Raw genomic sequence first — 17,635 nt, forward strand, 5'->3', positions numbered from 1 at the left:
AATTGGAGCCTACCAAAAATGTTAATTCGTTTCAATTCATTTGAATTAGTTTTTTTTTACTGGGCTCTTGACGATATTAATTTTTGTGAATATTTAAAAAAAATCTATAGATTCTAAATGCATCTAAATTATAAAAAAATGTTTCTAAGTGACACAGATATGGATAATAATGTTAATCACCCCCCCCCCTGGAACTCACCCCTATTTAATAATTATTCTTACATACTGTCAATAGTTTTGAACAATTAAAAAAGTCATTTTTATTAATTCTATACGTTTCGAAAATACGAAAAAATATTTTTATGGTGACTGGGTAATGATAGTAAATATAAAATACCCTTAAAAAATAACCCTAAGGTCAAATAACCACCCTTTCATGATAAAAAGTTTTGTATTAGATTTTTAAAAATTATTAATTCTAATTGATTTTAAATCATAAAATGTTTTTCAGAATTACACAGTTATAGATAAAAATAATAATAAACAGCATCCTCAGAACTCACCCCTATTTAATAACTGTTCGTAGATACAATTATAGTTTTATTGGAGAAATTTGTTATTATCTTTGTATATTGGGTAAATGGTTTGATATATTTTTTTATCAATGTTGAACAATTGTGATTCTGAAAACTGGAAAAAGATAATTTATATTAATTTTAACCAATTTACGACATTTTACCTTTTGCAATTTTTATTCCTTTCTCCTTTTTTCTTTTATCGTTCCATACTGAAAGGATTCATTGGAAACCCCCGAGTAACAAGTTTCCGGCAAATATGATGAATTTTTAATTTATTGTCCGCCATATTGGATCCGCCATTTTGAATTTTTGAAAACTGACATCAGATTCGTAATCAGCGACCTCGAAAACCCCCGAGTAATAAATTTTAGGCGAATTCGGTAGATTTTTAAATTGTTTTATTTTTTGGGGGTAGTTTTCATTAATTTTCTTTTTACCCCGAGGAAAATTTTTGTTATTAATTTTTTTTTACAAAGATTACAATATTTTTAAACATTTGTTACTGCATAAGCCGAAAAAAAATTTTTTTTCTTAAATTTATACCTTTTTTACAATTTTTGTCATTTTTCGCGTTTTTTAAAGGGGTGTATTTCAGAAAGGGTAGTTTTTTGGAAAATGAGAAGCATATGTATTAATTACTCTCGTTCACCCCTTCAAAATGAGACCTTAGCGGATTTGATCCGTTAAGTTTTAGGAAAGTTATGATTTTTTGAAGTAGGTGGTACGTATGTGTACCACCCCAGGTGCGAATTTTGGTCGGCCGCCAGAGTTGGCAGGTCGGGCCCAGGTCGGCCCATCTATGGCTGCCAATAGGTCGGCAGCCAAAGTCGGGCCGACTTTGGTTACTGTTTCCACCCAAGGTTGGGCCGACTATGGGTGCCAGAGTTTAGAGAACCTAATTTTAGTTGGTCGGGCCGACTCTGGCCTGAGTCGGGCCGATGGTCGGCAAAACTATGGCAGCCAGAGTGTAAAAAACCTAATTTCTGTTGGTCGGGCCGACTCTGGCCTGAGTCGGGCCGATGGTCGGTAAAACTATGGCAGCCAGAGTGAAAAAAACCTAATTTCTGTTGGTCGGGCCGACTCTGGCCTGAGTCGGGCCGATGGTCGGTAAAACTATGGCAGCCAGAGTTTAAAAAACCTAATTTCTGTTGGTCGGGCCGACTCTGGCCTCAGTCGGGCCGATGGTCGGTAAAACTATGGCAGCCAGAGTGTAAAAAACCTAATTTCTGTTGGTCGGGCCGACTCTGGCCACGGTTGGCCCGACCATCTTAAAAAACATTTCTATACTGCCATGGTAGAAATTAAAAGTTTTTGTGTTAATTATTTTAGCTAAAATGGATTAAACAAAAACTAATAAACGTTATCTGATTTATTAATCGTTATGAATTACAAATTTCTTTTTTTAAATTGCAGCTTATAAATTCATTTTTGTTCTTAGGCTTTCATGTAAGCGTAGCGTAATGGTTAGCGTGTTAGACTTCGGTGCGTTAGGTTGCGAGTTCGATCCCTGCGAGCGTTAGAAATTTTAATTTGTATTTATGTATAAGATTGCGTCTAGTGTTAAGATGAATGCGATAAATAAATAAATAAATAATGAATATTAAGATATCACTTAATATCTGTTAATTGTAAAGTTAATAATTTTTTGCAAACGGTCGGCCGACTATTGGCTGCCAAGGTCGGCACGACCATGGTTGCCAAAATGAAGCCGACCTTCTTTCTCATGGTCGGGAAAACTTTGGCACCCCTGGTCGGCCCGACTTTGGCACCCATGGTCGGCCCGACCATGTTAGCCACTGGACGGCGGGTGTTACAATTCACTAGTTCGGCCGACCTTTGGCTGCCAAGGTCGGCACGACTATCCACTTGGTCGGCGCGACCATGGCCCGACCAACTTTTCGCACCTGGGACTGGCCATTAAAGGGTTAAAACTGTTGACCAACCGATTCATAGTATTGTTAACATTTTTTTCACATTTATCTAAATATATATATATATTTAGATTTTTGAGGAATATTTGAGAACTATTTACTGCATACACAGACACATTTTTATAGAAAAATTATGTTTCTAATTTAACAGTTTTTAAATTTAAATCAGTAATGTATTCTAAGTAAATTTTCACTTTTTTTTAGATTTAAAGAGTAGTATATAAATACACATATCGGATTTTTTTCTTTAGTAATTAGTAACTTAGAATGTTTTCAGGACCTTAATTTTTGTCAAATAAATTTGTTTATACAAAATGGACCCAAGGCCACAATATAAACAAATTTATTTAGTAATTAGTGAAAAAAACGTTGACTAATAATTATAAATTAAATGTGAAAAAAATAATTTTTCTGTATCCCTTTGCCGAAAGTACTGTCTTTCCGGTCTGATTTGGCTCCGGGAATAGCGACTTTTGTGGCCGGCTCGACAGACCCAACGAGCGCTCTGATTGGTTACAAGAATTTCAACACACGTACATGTTAGCATAGCAACCACACAGACACGTTACTTACAGAGCTCTCGTTTTGAAAACAACTGACAGTCATCAAAATAATGCATGAAATTTCTTATTTTCTTTTATTATTTTTTAATTATTAAATATTTATTTGTAAAAGAAAATTTCTTGTTTACTATTTTTTAAATTTTACTTCCAATTATTTTTTACTTATAATTTTTTTTTCATGCCCGCCCCGACCAGCTAAGTCTCGGCTTCGCCTCGACTTTGCAAAAGTCGGGCGGGCAACTTATTGAGCTATTTTATTATTCAAACAATAATTATTTAACGTACTTTCGGCTGGGGATACAGAAAAATTGTATACGACACACGGCCAGAAATTTGGATACCCTAGCGAGCGTGATATATAAAGCCTCGGCTTCGCCTCGGCCTTATATATCACGCCGGCCAGGAAATCCAACTTTCTGGCCTAGTATCGTAATATACTATATTGATATACTTAACAAATGGTTAAAAAGTCAAATTTCGATAATCAGTTAACAGACAATTTTTACTGATTTTTGCTTTCAAAGTTGAATCTTTTACTAATTCAGATTAGAAAAGAAGAAATATTTCCTACTAAATATTCGGAAAATCTGTATTTCCTCTTAACTTCGGAAATACTTCCAATTAAGTATTGGGAGAAATGTTCTTTTACTTCCCCAGTGGGAAATTTGCAACCGGCGCGGATCCTCGCCTGTACCGACGCCGGAGTAGTGGTACTGGCTGGGAACCGCCTGCCTACCGCCCGAGAACTGGTATTCTACCAAAAGATGACTTGGCCAGGAGCTGGCTGGCAATCCGTCTCGGAACTGGCATTCTACCGCCCGGTAACCGGCCGCGAAGAGCCGTTCCGTGTATAATTCAACCGGCTGGGACCCGGCACTGTACCGACTGCGGATCTTTCATTTCCTAGCCAGATGTGCGCTGGCAATGCTGGCATTCTACCGCCTGACAACCGGCTCGCATCAAAATAATAATTTCAACAAATATCAATAAAAAAATAATAATTAATTGCAAAAGATAAATACTGATAACAATTCATTGATAGTTCACTTTACACATTTTTTTATACATTTAACGGTATTTTTTTATATTCACATTTGAAAAATCCTAACGCTTGGGGGTACGAACCTACGCCTAACCGAATATTTACGCACCGAAATCTCGCACGCTAACCACTATGCTACGCTCGCATGGAACTCTCAAACCTTAAATGCTTTCAAGTCTCACTAGCTGAAATAAAAATTGTAAAATTACTACGCGGCAATAGGCAATTTGGAAATACGAACTGATGTAATACCGGTATATTCTCAATACTTTACTGAATGTGTATTTATTAATATTTCAATATTTCGTTTAAAAAAAAATGTTATATTTTTATTATTATGTTTTTTAATATTTTATTACATAATATATCGAATAATATGAACATAACTTCACTGCAAAACAATTTATAACATATAAGTAATACACTCGAATCTTGTTATAACGAATCTCGTTACAACGTTCTCTCGTTACAACGAACATTAAAACTCTCGATACAACGACAAAAAAAACACGAACGAATTTAAGAATTTAATTTAACCAAAATTTTGGTTAACTTAAAAAAAACGACTAAGTTAATCAAACCTTAACTTTATTTAACCTAAAGAATCTAGTGATCTGATTATTATTAAAAATTTTTACTTTTTCTTTAAACTGATTCCATAATGCAGAAACTTTTAATATAAATAAACATACTTTACGAAATTTTTTACACGTATTTGACGTTTTGTTCTGTTAATCACAGATAAATTCATGTGTTTTAATAGAACGTGAAGTAGGATTCCTCCTTCCGTCGTAATATCGAGATTTTGAAGTCCCGAGATCGTCGTTATAACGAGAATCGAGTGTAGTATTAAATTGAATAAAATTTTAATGCACAACACATTTTTTTAATTATTTAATTTGCAGAAAAGTGTCAATAAATAATTACTTAATATATTGTTTAAATTAAAAAGAGATAAAAAAATTATTAATTTATTAATTTATTAATAATAAAATAATTATAATTTATTAATTTACATTAATTTATATACTATAATTTATTAATTTATTTTTTTATTAATTTATTAATTTGTTAATTAATAAATTAATTAACAATAAATAAATTAATTAATAATCTGTTTTTTATATATTTATTTAATGTGTTATTTATTGTAGGTATTATTATATATTGAACACATTTTCTTTCAAGTTAATATTATTATTTATTAAAAATTATTTATTTAATTGCACATTAATAAAGTTGGATTTTTATAAATATAATGAAAAAATTAAGTTTCTTATATTCTTCCTTTGCATCAATACAATTAATTTATTTATTGGTTAAATAATAATAATAATAATAATAATATTATTATTATTATAATAAATGCAATTAGTTATTGTAATAATTAATTAGCTATGATATATATATATATAATAAAATAAATTTATGATTATACTGATAATGTTAACTATAACAATAAATGACGAGATCCGCAGTCGGATCCGCCCCAGCACCGAGCCAGTACAGACCTAACATCCGTCATTCTTCCGACGCGCGTAGAAGAATGAAATCTGCAGGCGGAACAAATCCAGTATCGCGCCAGTACTGACGAAAGTAGAAAGGCGGATCCAAAATTCTGAGCCTAATCTGTTCCGCGCCGGTTGAATTTTGGGATCCGAATCGGTACAAAACATCGGTACTGGCGGTCCGCACGGGCGCGGATCCCAGGCACTTGTAAACTCCGACATTCGTCCGACTTTTCCTCCTGGGTCACTTCAGAAATATTTCATAATAATTCTGGTAAAAAATCCACTATCTTTGGAAACTTTACAAATAATTATGGAATAATATCCGACTTTTGTCGGAAAAATTATTTTTCCATTTAACTTTGGAAATTGTTATAGTAAAACTGGTAAAAAATCCGCGATCTTCGGATACTTTGACGAAAATAAAGGAATAATTTCCGGTTTTTATGCGACTAGTATTTTTCCACCTACTTTCGGAAATATTTCCTATTCAATATTCGGAAAAACTGATTTCCCCCTAATTTCGGAAAAATTCCCGTTTATATTATCGGATAAAATTCAGAAATTTTTCACAGTGTATTATAAGAAAATTAATGATTTTCAAAAAAAGGTGAAAATGCAATTACAGTTATAAACAGCTTATTATCTCGAATATTATAATTGGCACACTTATCTAATTTACCTTTTTCTACCCTTCACAACCTATAGATAAATGACAAAAAATCCCAAACATTAAAAAAAATTGCTTAAAAAGTTATCGCTTAATGAAAATTCGATTTTATCCGAGTTACGTCAAGAATTTCTCAATTTCTACAATTTTAATGAATAAATCAGGTGCATAATTCTTTAATTTTTACTAACAAGAATTTTTTTTATATCTCATAGTCGCGATATAGTATTAGCAAATGTATAAAAATGTGCGGGTTAGCAATATGGAAGCTTTTTGTGGCACATATATCTCAGAACCCAATTTGTCCCCATTTCGTGAGATTTCCCCTGTTATATTTAATGACTCACATTTAAAATTATATAATTATTATCTTATCTGAAATAGTGATGCCGCAAGACTCGAGATTGACGAGACGAGACGAGACAATCATCGTCAAGACCAAGACCAAGATGAACTTTTTTCTCGTCTTATCTATTCAAGACGAGACGAGACAGTAACTGTCAAGACCAAGACAAGATTCAAGACTCGAAAAATGTCGTTAAATACAGTGTACGTTTAGAAAAATACGAAAAAATAGCACTTGAATAAGTTGTTATTTCATAAAATATAGTAAAATTACATCTATATTTTATGGAATTACTCTGTAAATTTTAGTTATAAAACTAAAATTGTAGTTTAATGTGAAATATAAGACCACCAAAATTTTCATAAATTTAAAATCTCTATTCATGGAAAAAATAAAATGTTTTAACACTTAATTTTTTTCGCCATTTTTTAATCTACCATGTAAGTCTTTAATTACTTAAAGAAAGAAAAAAGTTTTTAAATTGTTGATCATATAGCAAAATCTCAAGATAAAATTATGTCATCAACAACTGGTACTCCTGAAGTTTACTTTTTGCGTCTTTCGAGAATATTTTCAGGGAATACAATTTAAAACCTTTTGAAATTCTATAATTTATACAAATGGCATGTAAACTCAACTATTCTAAAATCCAATTATTTTTCAATTTTTAAGTAGAATGATTCTCCGAATATTTTATAAATAACAATTTTATGAAACTTCTTCAAGATTTAACTTATTTAAAATAAAATTAATTTCAACTTCTGTAAAGATCAATTTTTTTGTCAGAAATGAAAAAAATTTAAAGTTTAGCATTAATATTTGTGGTTCATTTTAAAGTTTATAAGCAGAACATAGGAAATTCAAAAAGAATTAAATGTTTTTAATATCTTCAAAGGTTGCTGGGCATCAAAAATCAGATCTTTTTCCTTCAATTCTACAAATTTAATACTTACTCCAGTATTTTTGATAATATTCTCTGATTTCCTTGAATAATTTTATAGTTATCCTAATTTATTACTAAATTTCCTGTTTTCCGGACCTATAATAGCCTTATTAATTGAAAAAATATCGAGACTTCAAGACGAGACGAGATTCTGCGTCTCAAAAGACGAGACTTTTTGGAGACAAGACTCTTTGTTGGTCTTGACATTGCAAGACGAGACAAGATTGAAAAAAATCTCGTCTTGTCTCGTCTTGCGGCAACACTAATCTGAAACATGTGTTTTCGATAAAGGCGGATTTCATAAAATTCTTCACTTTTCACCGATATACATATTATACATAAGAATTAAACCGTTAGACTTAAAACGTAAGACTTAAGGCATAATAAGTGTTCAATTTTACAGACGTGACGCTTATATCTGTAAAACTGGTGACAATAATACAATTTGCTCGTTATCACTTAAGTACCTGTAGAGTTAATTTAATTTGAAAATAGTGTTAAGATAATTATAGTTTTTTTAAAGTCCAATATTAATATCTGTATACACCCAGAAAAAAGATTTATTTCACTCAAAGCTGTAAATAGACTTTTTATTTGTTTCAAATAAATTTTATTTGGCTCAAATAAAATTTTTATTTAAAACAAATAAATAACCTATAGTTGGCTCTGAGACGAATATACTTTTATTTAACTCAAACGGTTTTAGTCAAAAGGGAACTAAAAGTAAGTGTAAGATTTATTTTTTGCACTGAATAAATAGTAATAAGCAATAAAAATAGACAAAGATAATAATTAATTTAATTAGACGTATTCTCTAGAATATTATTTTATAGCAGGGGGTCGATTACGTATATTGATTTTGACTTGACTTTGACTTTCACCACATTTCAATTTTTTCAGTGACAGTTCGTATTGTTGATAAATAAAAAAAATCACTTTACACTTTTTCACATTGTTTGTCTAACCCCAAGAGTCAACCAAGAATTTGTAAACAAAAGCTCTTTTTCGAGTTTTGACATTTCGACACAAACTGTCACTATAAAACACGTGTCTAGAGCAAAAAAAATTGAAACGCGGTCAAAGTCAAATAAAAATTAAATCAGTTTACGTAATTGATATTCGGACAAATTGAATTATTAATTAACATTCAAACATATTTACATATATTCTGAGAAAGTAAATTTTTATCAAAATATTTTACGACAATATTAAGATTCTATAAAATTACCATTCTTCTAAATTAAAATTCTACGAAAAAATATTTTCCTTAAATTGATATTCGGTCAAATTAAATATTTCACAAATTTAAATTCAATCAAGTGGACTTTCTGCCAAATTATTGTAATTCAAACAACGTTTCGAAATTATTAAATTTCGATCACATTACTATATACTTACGTCCAAAAATTCTGGAAATTCCGTCAAGCTAACATTTTAACAATTATATAATATTCTGCTAAAACAATATTCTAGGGAATAAAATTCTAACAAATTCACTTGAGGGCCTTTTCATGCACCCCTAATTAGTAGTAAAAGAAATAATTAATTATTGCGGTAGGATATGAGTAACTATTAGTAGTTATCAGAGCTGCTAAATATCATGATTTTTTTCTATTTAAATCTATTTATTTTTCCTGGAGCTTGGTTTTTTAGTAATGATAATAGAAAATTAATTTTATAATGGAAGCAACAAAGAATAAATATTTATATTTTTCTTAAGAAACTATTTAACCGAACATGTTAAAAAATAAATGACTATCTTCTGTTTAATTAATAGCCTTTATAATTAATAAGATATATTCGTTTTCCTATTGAATTTAAAACTTTAAACAAGAGTACTAGTATAAAGGTAGAGAATTTAATTTCCAAAAATTTAAATAATTAAAAGTTGCATTTGAATAAAAATTACAATTTTTTGTCAATAAGAAATATTTGTTAAACCTTAGGTTATGTTACTTAAATCGTTTCTTTTTGACAGCAATAATTGTAATCGTCAAATGCAACTTTTAATGATTTTTAAAATATTGAAAATTAAATTCTTTATCCCTCCACTAAACCGAATTTTAAATTTATTAATTTTTTTTTTTTCATAACGAAATCATGAGATTGGTCTAACTTTTATTATGAAACTGAAGTTACCAACGTTTTTGTTAAGGTCATGTTATTAACATAACCAGAAGAGAAAAAAAATGTAAGACCAAGAAGCAAATAATTTTTGAGAAAGGGAACTTAATTATTATTTTCAATCCAATCGGGACGGGAAAGACAAAATAGTTACTACAAATTTAAGCTTTTTTTATTTAATTTTGTCAATGTAAACTTTGGTGACTTTAGTTTCATCTTTTGTTCTGATTCTTCCTTAAGTCAGAGTTGATTAAAAAAGCTATTTTTAAGTAAAATTTCGATTTAAATCATTTGATTAAAAATAGAAACATGTCATTTAATTAAATTCTGATTTAAAATTATGATTTAAATATTTACAGCCCTGGTAGTTATCAGTATTACTAGTGTTAGAAAATAAATAAATTTAATAACTAATAAAATAGTCAAATTTGACTAAAGTATAGTCACAAAAAATTTTAGTTGTTTTAACATAAAATAGTAGTAAACTAAACTATAATAATTAGTCATTATTAACTAATTATTTCAAATTTTTCTTTTTCAAATTATTGATAAAAAAACTATGAAAAATATTTGTTTGTACAAAAATATATAAAAATTTGAATAGAAAAATGTTTTTTTCAAAGTCTTTTTACTAACAAATTACTGTTATTTTTAACTCATTCAAATTTAATGAGTAAATAATGAGTATTTATTACTTAAATAAAAAATGAACAAATAAGTAAATAAATAATTAGTGAATAGTAATCAGATAAGTTAAAGAAATAATTAATAATAATAAAAATAATAAATAAATAAGTGGAGATACACACACACATATATATATATATATATATATATATATATATACAATGTTGTGTATCATTTTATGGATGGTGGGGCCTTATGGCATTCTATTCACGAGTTATAAGGTGTCCAGCCAGGCCCAGCACTATCAGTTCCTTGCTGTTTGAAATGCTGTGTGCATCGTGGAGATAATTTTTTTTCTCACTCCCCTCCATTAATAGTGCGATAAACCAATTTTTCTGAAAAGTTATATATCAGTTTTAAATAAAACTTTTATAAAAGTTCAGTTTGGTTTAGTGTCGAAACTAAAAGTGCGGATATCAAATGGAAACAACACTAAAGGATCTTATCAGTGCGTATCATTTTTTTCTACTTTTGTATTTACTTACTTAGATAAATAATTTTTTCAATTTTTACATATATAGATATTTTATTAAAAATATTTTTAATTTAAATACAGTAGTTGTAGATTTTAATATCGATTTTCTTCCATTTTTTAACGATCGGAATGTCAAAATTTCCCTCAAAGTTCTGAACTTTAAAAATAAATGATGAAATTCGTTTATTTCTTCTAAAAAATCAAAGTTTGCTGGAATTGTATTGCGTCAGGCATTGAAAACAAATTTCCAAAGTTTCGATTTAAAATTTTTATTTTTATTGACAGTCAGAATACTCTGAGAAAATATATAATTCACTTAGAGCTTAGCTAATTATTTATTTGATTTAAATAAATTATACTTGGTTCAAGCAAAAACTTTATTTACTTGAAATAAATTTTATCTGGTTCAAACAAATACTTATTTGCTTCAAAAAAATTTTATTTGAAACAAATCAAAGTTTTATACTTGTTATATATTTTTCCTTAAATAAAACCTAAAGAAATCTCTGTGTCTAATTTTTAAAAAAATATTTATAGTAAAAAAAATTCTGTTTTTTTGACGAACGTTCAAAATTTCCGGAAAATTGTCAAAAATAAATTCTTTTAAATTAAACCAAAAAAAGAAAAAAAATGATTGCAGTGAATAATAAAATCTCACTTTTAATTTTAAATTACGTTGGAAATCGTTACGAGTCCCTAAAATTTGACAGAAATATTTATTTATAGTGTCAAATTGAAATGGAAATTAAATTTAAAAAGTCAATTTTATTTCAAATGCATCGTCATTTTTTTTAAATCAAAAATGATTAAAATATCTTTGAATGATACATTCGTTTTACATTCATTTTTGTACTAAAATACATTTTTTTGCACTTCGAATTTTTTTACTTTTGAAATATTTTTGAACAATTTTTGAAAAATTAAAAATAGTAGACTTGTCAACAGTTATAAAAATTACAATAATATACAGCGTTTTGTGGTTTTTTTTACAAAAAAGAAAGCTATTTGTACCGTTAATATTTAAAACGTTCAAACATCGTAATATGTAAAATTTAAAATACTAAATGAAAAAAAGTCGAATTTTTTCTTTTAAAAAATGTTTTTCTTTTTTAATTAATGCTCATTGTTATAATTTTATTTGTGTACAATTTTTTTTTCAAAACTACTTTATTCACGTGAGTGAATTAGCGAAATTAGCGAATTAGCGAAAATAGAGAATAATCCTGACAGAAATCTGCGTGATAATTCGTGAACGTTAAACTCTTCACTGCAAAAACAAGTGTCTCATTTTGAGACGTTTTGTCCCATATTTGAAACACATAAGATGTCTTAGTCCACATATTTGAAACAGATATGTGTCTCATTTTAAGACGTTTCAAAGTGTCTTACACATTTAGCAATGCATTTTGAGACACGAAATGTGTTTCGAGTATCCGTCTCACACTAAGAAGACGTTTTACGTGTCTTATACGCATTGAGTTACCTTCAATGTCTTAAAATGAGACACGAGATGAAATTAAATGTCTCAATATAAAACAGATTTTGTATCTCAATGGTTTAAACATTTAAAGCAACTCATTTTAAGACACGAGTGAGATACCAGTTTAAGCAGTGTTATCAGGAAAAATGTGCCATTAAATTAACAATAACTTGTGTGCGTGTAAGTGTCAAAAGCACGAAAATTGTTTTGAATAAAATTTTGTTAAAATTATTTTGTACAAAATTATTCCTAAAAATACTGAAAATTCGAGAAAATTTTTTTTGTTTCCTAATTTGAAAAAAATGATACATAAATATTTTTATTATAATAATAATATTAATAATTTTTTTGTCTTTATTTTTATGCACAATTTTATAATTGTGACTCAAAATATTTTATACATAATTATTTATGTTTAATTATTTATTTACAAAGATAAACGGGATTTATAATAAATTATACAATAAAAAAAAATTATTTAATTCAAGTAAATATTTATTTCATAATCGACAATATAATATTTCTTTTTAAACAATTTATTGTCAAGTTAATAAATTCAATTCTTTATCTTTAAATTTTCGATTCCATTAATTCTGGTTTTATTGCAACAAAAAATAGAAATTTAAATTAAAAGTATATTTTCATACTCTTCGAAATTTTTATACCAGTTGTGAGAAATATGAATTAGTTTTCTTAAAAAAAATTTGTCTCGTATTATATGTATTTTTGTAAAATTGTTTATCCATTAATAAGTATTAATTTATTTTGCACTTACACTTATGTTCATTAAAAATTCATAAATTTTTAGTGCCTAGAGAGACAGAGAAAAAAAGGTCAGTTGATGAAAATCAAATTCAGTACTTAGAGATAATTTTTCTTTTTCTTTTTTTTGAAAAATTAGCATTTATTTATTAGTGACATTAAAAAAAAAATTACGGATGTTTTAGTTTTTATTATTATTACATTATTTATGAACAAAAGAAGTTTTCTCCTAGACATTATATGGTCAGTAGTTCATTATTGATTAACATATATTTAAAAGCTGAGAGTAAGAACAAATGTTTGAAAAATCGGTCACAGGATATCGACAACACATATATGAATATAAATATTACATGTATATTTATACATATGTATATATACGTATATGACACAAAACTGTTACTGTCGTTTCTAGCGGTACTTTACTCGTCTTACTAATACCATTTAATTCTTTATTCTTGCTCTTGAATTTCACTTGACAATTACACTCGAAATGTTTTCTCTTAATGAATATGTGAAAAAATGGAAAAAGAAAAACGAAAAGGAAATGGTCATAATGCATGATGAAGAAAACAAATTCTTGACTTGTGTTTCTTCTGTATTGTATGATTGTATAAAAAATGTTTGCTTGTTTTAATTATGAAAATTACAAGCAGTTCATTTGCATATCTTTGGATATTAATTGTATAACAATTAATTATCACCAATAAAATTTATTTGATTTAAACAAATTTTCTTTGATTTAAATAAATGTTTTATTCTATCCAAGAAATTTGTTCTTTAAATAAAAAAAATTTTCATTATTAAAGAAATAATTCTTTAAGGGCATTTGAACCATTATGTCATCATCATCAATTATTATTACATATTGATTAAATTCATTGATTTTATTTTTATTAATTAATATTTAATGCACTGAAAAAAAATTTTATTTGACTAAATAACCGATTACTTGACTATTATTAATTAAACATTTACTGAAATCAAATAATTTTTATTTGAGTCAATTATTGACAAAATAAAAATAAATTTGGTTGCTTAAATACCAACCAAAAGTTTTTTTATCAAAACCAAACTCTTTTCTCAATGCAATTATTTATAATTATTAAAGAAAATACTAATAATAATTTTATAATAATTATAGTAATTAAAATATATTTAAATTAAAAAAACTTTGTTTAACATTTAAAAACTTGCATTAAAATTTGGTTTAACTCGTTAAAATCCCCTTTAATTAAAATTAATTCATTTATAATAAATTCAAGCAAATGTAGAAATTAATTCCTCTATTATGAAATCATTTAAGAAGAATAAAATATATTATAATAATTTACATAAAGAACAATACACACGTGTAGCCAATTGAATTTTCGGAAAAGTTAACCTTTAACTTCTCTCGATAATAAACTCAATTGAACTAGAATAATTTGAAACAGCAAAAGTGACTGAAGTGCCATGCGTGAGTGAAAAAACAGCATCCTACTATAATAATATATGAACCGTTCGCTCGAATAACGGCTTAAGTTGATTTAAGCCGTTTTTCAAAAGACGCTTACCATCCTGTTAATTAACATCTAAATTATAATGTTTGATTGGAATTGTTTAAAGCAAAACCTATTAAATTAAATAGTAATGCTTTAAATTACTTATAATTTATAAATTAGTGTTAATTTTAAGATTTTCCAAAATGCCTCAAAAACACTTAAGCCGTTATTCGAGCGAACGGTTCATATATCGCTTTCTTTCAACTATTATATATATACACAACTTACATTTTTTTCCTCATATTTATATACATACATATATATATGTGATTCATAATGATATACTATTTTGTTACTCACGCAATGTAAATTGTTGCAGAAAGTGAAAAATATTTCATCACTATTAATGTATTATGAAATTTAGAAAAAAAAAATTTACTCTATATTTGAGAGAAAAAAAATTGGATTTAAATCAGGGTAATTGACTTTTAATAATATTACTGTACGAAATCGTTAATATATTTGCATGTTTAATTTAGAAATAGATGTAAATACTGAAAATAGTAATTTTCAAAAAGCAACAGAATTTAATAGTTTATATATATATATATATATATATATATATATATATATATATATATATATATATATATATATATATATATATATATATATATATATACTAGGGGGCGGACTGCGCGCTTCGCGCGCCAACCCCCTTGTTTTTTCTTCTTCTTTCTTTAATAATTTACGTCAATAGTATTTTATAATATTTAAAAATTATAATTATTGGTTTAAAAAAAAAATAAAAACATAAAATTCATAAATAAATAACATAAATAACATAAAATTCTATGTTGAAATTATGAATTTTATTATTATTGTTAATTATAATAATTATAATTTATTAATAATTAATATAAAAGTAAAAAAAGGTTGTTTTGAATATACTATAGCTTTCACTTGCAAGAGGCCTTTGAGGTTATACTTGCCCTGTGACCTGTCCTTGGGGATAAAGAGGGAGGGGCAATTTTGAGGTTATATTTGACGTGTGACATGTGAGTGAGAATAGAGGAGAGGGGAGATTTTGAGGTTATGATTGTCCTGTGACCTGTGAGTGGGAAGAAGGGGTGTAATGTAATAATATAAATGAGGGTTTAAGGTAATGTTTTGAGGGGGTTTGTGACCATATATATATATTTGCTATGTGACCTATGAGTAGGGAGGGAGTTTTGAGGTTATGTTTGACCTGTGAGTGGGAAGGGGGTTTTGAGGTTATGTTTGCCCTTTGACCTTGAGTGGGAAGGGGATTTTGAGGTTATGTTTGACCTATGAGTGGGAACGGGGTTTTGAGGTTATGTTTGTCCTTTGACCTTGAGTGGGAAGGGGGTTTTGAGGTTATGTTTGCCCTTTGACCTTGAGTGGGAAGGGGGTTTTGAGGTTATGTTTGCCCTTTGACCTATGAGTGGGAACGGGGTTTTGAGGTTATGTTTGCCCTTTGACCTTGAGTGGGAAGGGGTTTTTGAGGTTATGTTTGCCCTTTGACCTTTGAGGAGGGGGGATGGAATCTTGAAACAGCGGCGACAGCGATATATTTTTGTAATATAGGGAGATATATATATTAATTATAATTTCTTGATTAATTAATACACTGAAGAAAAAATGTATTTGATTCAAATAACTGATAAATTGAGTAAATATTTAATTTATAATAATCAATTAAATATTTACTTGAAGCAAATAATTTTTATTTTAATAAATTAAATAGTATTTGAACCATTTAATTGATTCAAATAAAAATTCCTTGATTCCAGTTAAGGCCTAAGCACAACTGTTCGGTTTCGGGAGACGGTTTCGGGATATGTAAGATTTACATACATTTTGAGGTTAGGAAGCCCATATCCCGAAACCGAACCAGTTGTGCTTAGGCCTAAGCACAACTGGTTCGGTTTCGGGAGAAATGTCTCTTTTCCTGTTATTGTCACATTTCCAAAAGGAGGAAAACAAAATTGTCATACTTAGTGGACCTTAGTAGGGATGGGTAAATCGACTCCGATTCTTATGAAGAATCGATTCTCGACGGCCTAAAGTCGATTTTTTAGAATCGATTCTTAAATAGTAAAAGTCGATTACGGATTCGATTCTTTGTAGAGAATCGAACATAGTCGCTGATTGTCTTTGCCGATAGAAAAGTTTCAAAAAATTGGACGTCAACGAATCAAATATATTAACTCTAATGAAAATTACAATTTTTTCAAAAGATCATACAACGCGCTTCTTTAAATTATATTGTTCATTATTATAAAAAATATTATTTATATTATATTAATTTTTTTAATTCGAATTTTAATATAATCAAAATTTTTAAAAAATCGGGATCGATTCTTTGAAATAATCGATTCTTACTTTCGATTTTCCGATTCTTAGAATCGAAAATTTTGTCAGAATCGTAGGAATCGAGAATCGATTCTTCAAGAGTAGGACTTACCCATCCCTAATTCCAGTAAGTATTTAATTGATAAATAATCAGAGCTGTAAAAATCATAAAATCTTTTCAAATTAAAAAAATTTGATTTTTTTCTTTAAATCATCGACAAAATTTATTTGGAGTAACGAAAGTATTAGTTAAATTAAAATAACTAAAAATTTCATTAATATAATATACACGGAGAAAATTTATTCCTGAAATTTTACTGAATTTAGTTCGGTAAAACTGGGATGAAGTGTCAAAACAGTAATTTTTCAAGAACTAGACTGTAAAAGAAATTGCATTGAAAAATAATGTAAAAATCATAAAGCTCACGATACATGTATTAGCGCTTCAGTTACAGTTCGGTAAAACGTAAGCCAAGTGCTCGCTACATTCATATTTATTGAATAGTTTGGTAAAACGTAAGATAAAGTCTTCGGTAAAACTGACGAGTTGCAATTTATTGAATAGTTCGGTAAAACGTAAGATAAAGTCTTCGGTAAAACTGACGAGTTGCAATTTACTGAAAGTTCGTTAAAACTTGAAGAACAAAAATAAAAAATAATGTTACTTCAGTAGATCTATATTAATACTGTCGTAACTCTCAATTTACCTACTTTAATCACTACCTA

The 17,635-nt window shown here is 28.1% G+C and overlaps 1 protein-coding gene across 2 annotated transcripts in view; it reads left to right on the forward strand.

Moving 5' to 3' along the window:
* LOC122510976 (putative fatty acyl-CoA reductase CG5065) overlaps positions 1-17,635 on the forward strand; it is a 115,778-nt gene that overhangs the window by 51,005 nt on the left and 47,138 nt on the right. The window contains exon 1 of one of the 2 annotated variants that reach the window (XM_043625939.1): positions 10,581-10,780. The exons of the other annotated variant lie outside the window; for it this stretch is intronic. The gene's annotated coding sequence lies outside the window, so the exon portion shown is untranslated. Of the gene's footprint in view, positions 1-10,580; positions 10,781-17,635 lie in introns of those variants that run through there. 2 annotated transcript variants of the gene reach the window in all.

Source organism: Leptopilina heterotoma, unplaced genomic scaffold (assembly GCF_015476425.1).
Source record: "Leptopilina heterotoma isolate Lh14 unplaced genomic scaffold, ASM1547642v1 Lhet_8, whole genome shotgun sequence".
Classification (NCBI taxonomy): domain Eukaryota; kingdom Metazoa; phylum Arthropoda; class Insecta; order Hymenoptera; family Figitidae; genus Leptopilina; species Leptopilina heterotoma.